Source organism: Papaver somniferum, unplaced genomic scaffold, assembly GCF_003573695.1.
Source record: "Papaver somniferum cultivar HN1 unplaced genomic scaffold, ASM357369v1 unplaced-scaffold_57, whole genome shotgun sequence".
Lineage (NCBI taxonomy): Eukaryota > Viridiplantae > Streptophyta > Magnoliopsida > Ranunculales > Papaveraceae > Papaver > Papaver somniferum.
The window spans coordinates 164,753-172,891 of NW_020648415.1; the positions used below are offsets into that span (position 1 = coordinate 164,753).

General features: G+C 38.0%; 1 long non-coding RNA gene across 1 annotated transcript; it reads left to right on the top strand.

Annotated features, from left to right (window-relative positions):
* Nucleotides 1-4,081: 4,081 nt before the first annotated feature.
* LOC113343229 lies at nt 4,082-4,825 on the top strand. The gene is made up of 2 exons (XR_003357111.1): nt 4,082-4,403; nt 4,495-4,825. It is a non-coding gene; the product is annotated as an uncharacterized LOC113343229 (long non-coding RNA).
* The last annotated feature ends 3,314 nt before the right edge of the window (nt 4,826-8,139 follow it).

Sequence of the window (8,139 nt, forward strand, 5' to 3'; positions counted from 1 at the left end):
TTTGTAACGGTGGTTGGAATTATGATTTGGATGGGTTCCGGTGGATGTGGCGGCAGGATTAGGGAATAGGTGATGGGGAGATTCCTTGGCTCTTTTTTAGGGTTTTGGTTTATTTGGGCTTCTATGTGTGCTTTTCCATTTTGGGCCGTCATTAATTGATGGGTTTTCTTACCATGTATCTGTTATGTGAGGGTTTCTATGTGGGTCTGTACGAGGGTTGATAATTTAGGGGTGAGCATTTGGACCGCGGACTTAATATATCTCGTATATATACCACCCACTTAGTAGGATAAGAACAGTCTGGGGAAGCAGAAATTGATTTAAAAAACCTTAGCTCAAAATGAACACGTCAAGAGAAGAGGCTTATTTTTCTTTCCTCACGAGAGAAAAAATATTGTACATGTGAGGCCAACAACAAAATCACACTATGTTCTACTCATAGCACCGCTAAAAGCAAGTTTTTATGAGAAAAAATAACATCTTCCAAATTGCATGCCACCTGGAACAGTTCATGGAAGTCCAAACTTAGTAGTGGGAGATTTCCAAAACGCCAAAAAAAATATGGTTTTATTTTTTTAATACTACAAGATGAAAAACACCCAAGATCCAGTACATTCGACATCAATCGTGGCAGAGACATGGGCATTACCACTAGTTGTGAGGATGGCGGCCCTTAAAGAATGGAACACCATCCAATTCGAAACGGACTCAACGGCGATGTTAACACTTGTCTCGAAGGATCCCTCTGAGGCACCTTGGATCATACGAACTTTGTTACAAGAAATACAACATCTCCGTTTACTACACGCATATGTGATAACACACACATATAGAGAAGCGAATCAAGCGGCGGATGGACTTGCAGACTTTGCAGCAGAAAAACAATTACAGCACGGGATTGGAATCAACAACAGAACATCAACCCACATATGGGAGCACACTACTCCTGATTTCCTTAATGTAATTGTTATGAATGACTTGGTGGGGACTCGTTACCCAAAATAAGTTCCAGTTTATTAATAATGAAACTTTTTCTTTTCAAAAAAAAAAAAACTTGTTCTTTTATGTAAAATAAAATAATACTAGTGATTTGGCTTTATGTGTCAAAGGCTAAGCAAATCAATATATGACATGTATCCCTCTTTTTGTTTTATACGAATCCCACATAATAAGTACCGCCTACTTTATCGGCTGTTTTGATATAGGGCTCTATTGACATTCTCGTGATGTTGCTATTGCAAACTTTATGGGCATGGAGAGGGCGCTATTCCCGGATAAGTATTTGGGAATCCAATTGAAACCTGGTATTGTGCGTCATATTCATGTTCGTCAGGTTATGGAAAAGATTATGGATAAGCTGGCAGGTTGGAAGGGTAAGCTTTTGTCTTTTCAAGCCAGGTTAGTTTTGATAAAATCAGTTATCTCTAGTTATTTGCTTCATTCCATGGCTGTGTATAAATGGCCTTGCACAGCCATCAAGACGGTGGAGAGGGCCATCCGCAATTTTTTGTGGTCTGGTGATGCTGAGAAACGCAAACATTTCACGGTCCTTTATGATGATTTATGCCGGCCTAGGCATGAAGGTGGGCTTGGGCTAAAGAAGTTGAATGATGTTAATAGGGCCATGCTTATGAAGTTGTGGGTTTCGATTCGTGACTCTAATAAGACTTGGGCCAGATTCTTGAAAGCAAAATATTTCAAGGTTAGTGGCAACTTGATTGATTATAAGTTGGGTTCTTCGGTTTTTCCAGGAATCAGATTGGTTCATTCCTTTGTGCAACGCCATACACGCTCAATTATAGGTAACGGTGTTAATACTTCCTTATTCTTTGATAATTGGTGTGTTGATTTTTCAATTGCAAGCCGCCTTGGCATTACAACAAAGGGGCCTAATGACTTTAAGGCCAAAGTTAGTGACATTATTGTTGATGGCTCTTGGGTTATTCCTCCAAAGACTAAAGAATTGATGATACGTTGCAATATTGATGTTGATAATTTGCCTCTTATTGGTGGTGGAGATGATTATAAGATTTGGGACTTGGACAGTATAGGTGCTTTTTCCGTCAAGTCTGCCAAGGCCGCCATCCGTGGGCCTATTGAAGTGTCGCCAACTGCAGCTCTTTTTTCTAGAAGTGTTGTACATCCTACTTTGAGTGTTCAATACTGGAAGTTATTTCATAAACAATGTTGTGCTTCCGATGATAATGTTATGAAGAAGAAAGGTAGGGGTGTCGTTTATGCAGGGATGATTGCGAGGATGTTAGCCATATCACTTGGCATTGCAAAATTGCTAAGAGGATTTGGAATTCGGCAGCTGCTATTTTTAAGCTTCAACCAAATGAGGATCTCGTGGCATCTTACAAGGTGGCAAAGGGCCGGAGTAGAATGATAAAAGACCTTTGGCTTGTTACTAATCTGGCAATAGTCACGGAGTTATGGAAGTTGCGTAACAAAGCTTATTTTGAGAACATGCGGGTTCGTTGGCTGGAATTTAAAGGTATGAGTTCATCAGGTAATTCGTGATAACTCTATTAGAATGAAGGGCCATATGCATAATACTTTGGATGATTTGCGTATTGTTAATTTCTTTAGAGTGAAGCATAGATCTTGCGATCACTCTGATCCAATTGAAGTTACTTGGTCGCCTCCAAATCCTGGTGAACTTATGATCTGTTGTGATGGTGCATCACTTGGCAACCCGGGCCAAGCTGGTTCTGGTGTTGTTTTTCGTGATTCCAGCTCGTCAGTTTTGGGTGTTTTATGCGTGGGCTTGGGTTGGCAGACTAATTTCTATGCTGAAGTTTGTGCGGTCATCTATGGTGCTGTGGTTGCTCAAAGATGGAATGTGAAGAACTTGTGTATCCGATCGGACTCGATGAGTTGCATATTTGCTCTTCAAAAAGGAGATTTACCGTGGCAACTAATGCAGAGATGGCAAATAGCGAAGTCTTTTTACAACAATATTAGCTATGTTCATAGCTTCAGAGAGGCTAATTTTTCAGCAGATGCCTTGGCTAAACAAGCATGTTTGTTGGCTGAGGATCATTATGAGTTTTATGAGGGTAGGCCAGGTTTTATTCAATCTGTTGAATGGCCTGGAGAGGTTTACTATCGTTTTTAGGTTATTTTTGCGTGCGGCCTTTTGGCTTAGCGCCAAATTAGCCTGATCCCTGTACAGTTTCGCTTTTTATTCTATTTTGTTGACCGAGTAAAAAAAAAATTGCTATAGGGCTCTAATGTGTGTGGCGCGATTCTAGCTACCGTTTAACGCTAATTTGATTAGCATTTTTTGTTTTTTACTGTGTTATTCTGAATAACGTTTGGCACTAATTTGATTGACGTTTTTCGTAGATTCCATCGACAATTCTACCAAACCATGGAATATGTATTGGAAAAAATATGGGTGACACTAACTTGGAAGCATTAGACTGACATTCCATTATCTTTTGATATTTTAAATAACATGAATTCCACGATAAGACTTGCTATGATAGTGAGTATGTAAGCGCCATTATAAAATTGGGCCCAACAAAATTGCATTTGCATGTGCATTAGCTCTCCAGTATCCACCATTTCTCTGCCTCTCTTTTTTCCTCTAGCTCAATCGCACGCAATACGATTTTGGAAGGCCCCCTCGAAACTCTATAAATACCAATTTGTCACCCCTTGCATTCTCACCGATTTATGTTCCAAATTTTCTTCTTGTAATATTATTTTTAGCTTAAGCAGTGTGTTTCGAACTCTTGATGAATATTTTTTCTCCTTATATTTTACGGGTTTCGCTGTTGGGCGATAAACAAATTTTTCAGACCTGTGAACACTTTCCAAAGAAGTGTGTGTAAAATTGGACTGCACATTTTATGTCCTTCCGGGTACTACCGAATCGAAAACCTGGGCACGCAACTCTAAAATGACTTGTAGAAAAACGGATTTGCTGTGCCTTGTGTATCTGCCAAACACCCTCTAAGAAAAGATTAGATGTTTAGGAGATTTTGGTAAATTACAAGTTTGTTTCTCTTCTATAAAATGAAAAACCCTAGCAGTTCATTTCATGGTCTAGAAATAGAGAAAAGTGAGAGAGTGGAAGTGGAGAGACCATTAAGCCCGGCGGCGCCGCTGAACTAAACAAGATCTGATCGGGAATAGGTCGTAGCTGTTATGATTGTAATTTTTGGTTTGTATGTGAAACCTTACACACATCTGGAGATCGTCGCACAATGCATTCGATTGATTGATAGCAATATGATTTATCCTCTCATGTTCTTAATTTAACAATTGGAACATTTTCTTAGCGGGTATCACTACCTCGCTTCCATTACACAGATATTACAACTCCCACAAGAAGGATATGATATTCTGTTTAATCATTTTTGTATTTGTTCTGCAAATCTTATGCACTTGAGGTAAGTTGTCAGTTGTATCTCTATGCAGAATTCTATTTTTTTTTCCTTTTATACCGTACACTTGTGAATATCTGTGATGAAATTTTTGCAGAATCCGCTGGATGGAGATGACAAATGCCAGAGAAATTGATCAAGATCTCTTAAAGAAAATGACTCTCTAAAAAGTCACTCTGGATGACTTATCTTCTTAATTGATATGTATTGCCCAATTTGTGTGATGTTATCTAAACTAGTTGGTGAATAGATATTATTTGCGTACATACTATATGCTTACCAGGAATTTTATATGTCACAAAATTTCTATTTCAAACAGTAGTTGTGTTGCTAGCTGGTGATGTAATTTAAGTTCAGGGCATGAAGCCGATTGTACGAAATTTCTATTTCAAATGTATAAATTAGCGTATGCAAGTGATAGTGTAAAAATGGGCCCAATGAGATTGCATTTGCGTGTGTATTAACTCTCCACCATTGCTCTAGCTCAAGCCCATGCAACACGATTTTGGACAGACCCCCTCCAAACTCTATAAATACCAACATTGTCTTCTGTCTAATATTAGCTTAAGAAATGGCTGTTCATAAGAAAGTAACGAGCGTTGTTTTCATTCTGTTAGTAGGATTGAGCATCTGTTCTGCTGCTAGAAATCTCCTAACTGTTCCTCCAGAGGAAGAAGCTGGCTTAGCTTTTCATTCTCGTCCAGCTGGTGTTGGATTAGCAGGAGAACATGCACCCCGGTTTTAGAGGGGTGCACAAATTTGCACTCCCAGCTGATTATATCAAAAAAAACATAAATGAGTGACATTATCATTTTGTTTAAAATCTAACATAAAACAAACAAGTTATGTTTTAAAACATTGATTGTTGGGCCTTTTAGGGGCCTGGACGAGAAGGAGAGCGGAGTTAAGGTTTGGGCTCGTCTTGGACAAATTTTTCATGCCATAGTTTTGAATGTTTGGCAAGCTTTTGACACTAGATTTGAGGCACATATACCCCACACTTGGGTAGTATTTAAGAGGTACTTCTAGTTAGAATTAGACAGCTTTTTACATCGCAAGAACAACAAATGTGAAACTAGCATAATAGATAAGGGGTTTTCCACTCAAAGATGAAAAGCGTGTTAGGTCTTCTTCTTTTTTCTTCCATGAATAGATAAATATAATCGTTAAAGATGGACTCAATGTTCTATACATTATCTAAATTGATATTTGAGTTTATTTTTAAGTTATTTCTGTTGATTAAGAATAAATGAGCATGTAGTTGGAACTTAGAATTTACATTGAACATTGTTTAGAGAATTAAAGGATCGACATTCCACTCAAATGGAGTGATCCCGACTCCCTGAACCAAACAGATGAAATCAACTCTTAGCAATTGAGGATTGTGATTCCTTCAGTTCCCTCCAAACAACAGGTTTTTATTGAACTGGCCCAACAGTATGATAATATTGGATGCTCAAAAGAGCTTAATAATGCTTAGGCATCATCGTTGCGGAATTAGGAAACTAAGGATGCATCACCATAATGCAAAACGAAGGGAAGTCCAGTGACACACATTCTTGCGCATCATTTGCAAAAGATGCTCTTGGCTTATGTGGACTAGGATATGCTTGTCCTTTGTTCTTGCAACACGAGTTCGCTTTAGTCGCTTGTCCCGACGATTGATGAGCTACAGTCTGTGCTTGATCCCTTCTTCGTGAGGTACATAGGCATCCACAGTGAGTTGTAGCATTAATAGTTCAGCACTTTATCGCTCGTATCATATAATAGAGAGGTGATTTCTATAATTTGGTAACTCATATCATTTGGCTCCCAGTTTTGATGCAAGAGATGATTATAAGCTTTACGACTCGGTCAATAGCATCGTAGTGGTGCATCTGGGGGTCATGGCCTGCGAAGGCGTGATTTTCTAGGTTGTCACATAATGCATCCATTGCGTATTCCATATCGAAATCTTTAAATTTTGACGAACCTGATTGTTATGCTTGGACTTATGGTTGGTATTAACCTCCTCTATGAGGACGCCCTTGTACGCAACAAAATCAGTTCTTAGTTGGAGGTACAATTCAATGTTTTTTAGACTTGACATAAGAACACGAGGATCTTCTATAGGCTCTGCAATCAAAACAGGAATAATTGCACCCCCAATCCCTATCTGCACGTTTATGCTCAATAATTATGTTATACAAAATAAGACAATACATGATTATCAGGCTCAAGTAAGATTGTTGTCAGTACTTACAAGATCCGACAATTCTAAATTTCCCTTTAAGCACTCTGAAAGCACGCCTGACATTCTTTCTTAAGCCATTTGATACTTGTTGAACCTTCTCAAGCCTAGAACTTCTAATATTTGAGTGATAGATTATACAATTGTAGTCAATTGTGTATAGATACATCGGCTAGCAATTGTTGATGACATAAGTGCGTGGAGGTGCTACACCATTGAGGATGTTAACAAAAAGGAATGAATAACCAACACATTCAAATCGTTATTTGACTCAGGCATTCCAAAACCATAAATCATATCATGACACCGCCTCTTAAACAATAGAACTGTAGTTTTCATTAACTTGATACGTTCATTGCCAAGATATCAGACAATTCTTCGATGACCACTTCATACAATTAATATTACATATAATTCCTGGAAATCCTCATTCAACATTTTCATCTTGAAACCTCTGAACATCTTCAGGAGTAGATTGGCGCAAGTATCTTTCTATGAAAGTATTGCGAGCTATGTTGCAAAATCTTTTTGAATAATATCATGTTTTTATGGCACTCATACGAGTGTAGTTATTGATACTCTATCTCTCAATATTCAATACAATTATACGCTCTACCTAACCCACTCTTAGTAATTGCATGTCCCTTTTCTTGAGATAAGGCTAACTATTTATAACTCCCTCAATATCCGAGACATATTTGCGTTGTCTTTAGTTTCATCGAGATATATTTGATGGTCATTGGTCAATCTATTATCCTCGTTGGTCAATCTATTATCCTCGTTGGTCGTTTACCAACTCCATCCAGAGAGTGCCACGTATTATGGGTCCACGTGAGCGAAACCCACGTGTCTGGTCATTTTATTGTTGCATTTAATGCTGAGTAGACCTCTAATCCTCCTATGACACCTAGGATATATGTAAAGTTCGGTTACAAAACAGTCTTACCATATTTTGCGAAACAAACGAACTGCACTATACATGGATATATGCAATTAGGAAACAGTTCGGAGACTTACGAAATTTATTTGTTGGCAAAATAGGTAGAGTTCGGTTTCTAAGTTCCAATAATTTTTTTTGTATCGAAGGTGGAGTTCGGTTAGAAAGAAAACCTAACATTTTTGCGAATGAACCGAACTAAACATATATATACAAAAATGCAATTATGCAAGAGTTCGGTAACTTACAAAATTTATTTGTTGGAAAAATAGGTAGAGTTCGGTTACAAAGTTTCAATTTTTTTTTTTATCAAAGATAGAGTTCGGTTGTAGAGAAGTCTTAATATTTTTTTACGAATGGACCGAACTACTCACATATATGTATCAAAGGCGAAGTTTGGTTACAAAGAATTCTTATCATGCTTTTGCGAATGAACCGAACTACGATTTCGGTTCCCTAATTATAAATCTAGTTTAACCAAATTGTTCTTTGTGTTCTTCCTTTCAGGAAGTTCGGTTACAAAAATAGGTTTTTTCAAATAATCTCCTAACAGAACAACACACTGTAACTTCCAT